The following is a 1,990-nucleotide window of genomic DNA, read 5'->3' on the forward strand; positions in this document are numbered from 1 at the left end:
GCCTTTACGGCCAGGTGATGCGACATGAGCTGGGGATCTATCCCGGGCATGTCGGCAGGTGTCCAGGCAAAGAGGTCGGCATTGGCCCTGATCATTTCCATCAAAGGCTCCTTTATCTCGTGGGGGAGGTTTCTGTTTATGAATGTGAATTTATCGTCCTCCTCGCCGACTCTGAAGTTTTCCAAGTCTCCTTCTGGCTCTGGTCTGGGTTTGTCGTCTACCCTGGCATCCAGGTCGGCCAGGAAGACCCCTGACGCTTCTTTGGATTTTTTCCTGAGAGAAAGGCTGGCGTGGTCGCAAGCGACCGCCGTTTCCAAGTCACCCCTGAGGGATCCCACGGATCCGTCATCGGTGATGAACTTCATCACCAGTAGTTTCGTACTGATAGCTGCCCCCAAGTCGTTAATGGTCTTTCTCCCCAGGATGATGTTATAAGCCGTCGAATCTCGTAATATCACAAAGTCTGCCATGACTGTTCTCCGTCTTTGCCCTTGTCCCACAGAGGTCGGGAGTGTGATAATTTCGTCCGGCTTGATGAAGTGGTCACCTAACCCTACCACACCGTGCTGGTGGGTCGTCAGGTCAGAATCTCTCAATCCCAAGGCATCGAAAACGTTTCGGAACATGATATTTGAGTCTGCCCCCGTGTCTACCAGGATTCGTTTGACGAGGCCAGTTCTGACCCTAGCCGTGATGACCATGGGCGGACTTTCCGGCGCCTCGTCGAACCATTGATCCTCCGGGCCGAAAGAGATAGGTGGGAGACCCTTAAGACTTCTAACGGGTGAGGTGGAGATCGCTAGGACCTTGGCATCTTTCTTCTGTGCCGATTTCGACTTCGGGGCGGTATTTCTGGCCGTCACCACGTTTACCACCGTGAGGCCGTGGTCGTCACCCTCTGGTTCTTGTCGTCGCCTCGTTGGTCGGGATCTATCTTCGCTGTCGTGGTCCCGGTTGCGTCTCCTTGGTTCCCTTATAAGGTGGGAGAAATCGGCGAGTTTGCCGTCCCTGATAGCTTGCTCGAGGGCGTCCTTTAGGTCAAAGCAGTCTTGGGTCTTGTGCCCGTAACCCTTGTGATACTCGCAGTAGAGGTTCTTGTTTCCTCCCGTCCTGTCCTTCAGTGGTCGGGGTTTCGCCAGTATCCCCTTTTCTGCTATCTGTTGGTAAACTTCTGTGATCGATGCTGTGAGGGGGGTGTAGTTGGTGAACTTCCCAACTCGGGGGAACGGTTTGGGTGGTTTACTCGGACCGCCGTCCCTGGCGTGTTCCTTTGGTCTTTCTCTGGCTTCAAAGTGCCGGGCTTGGTTATAGGCCGGCTGCCGTTTATTGGCAACCACAACCCGGCTGACTTCCTCGTCATTGATGTATTCTTTGGCCACACACTGGATCTCTTGCATTGTCCAGACGGGCTTTGTGGCGAGGTGTTTCCTGAAGTCCTCATTCGAGAGCCCGTTCGTTAAGCACAAACTTGCCACCGAGTCCGTCAGACCGTCAATTTTCAAGCACTCGTCATTAAAACGGTCCAGGTACTTCCTGGTCGGCTCTCCGGGTCTCTGTGTCACCCCCAGCAAATTGATTGGGTGTTTGGCTTTGACAATCCTAGTTGTGAACTGAGCCAAGAAGGTGTGGCTGATGTCGGAGAATTGGGTCACCGAGCCTTGCGAGAGGTTGTTGAACCACCGTATTGCCGGGCCCGCTAAGGTGACCGGGAAAGCGCGACATCTGACCTCGTCTCCCACCCCTTCTAGGTTCATCCTGGCCTCAAAGGCCGTCAAGTGTTCCAGGGGGTCTTGCGTTCCGTCATACTTCATGTCTGTCGGCTTGTCGAAGTGTTTCGGTAGTCGGACCTCGAGTACGGAACGGTGGAAAGGAGTCGCTCCTATTATGACGAGTCCTCGGGCAGTTCTTCTTGACTCGTCGTTCTCGCGGTGAGCCTCCTCGTCGCCCCGGTTCGACGCACGCCGCCTTTCGTGTCGGGCGTAGATAATGG

Source organism: Arachis hypogaea, chromosome 17, assembly GCF_003086295.3.
Source record: "Arachis hypogaea cultivar Tifrunner chromosome 17, arahy.Tifrunner.gnm2.J5K5, whole genome shotgun sequence".
NCBI classification, from domain to species: Eukaryota; Viridiplantae; Streptophyta; class Magnoliopsida; order Fabales; family Fabaceae; genus Arachis; species Arachis hypogaea.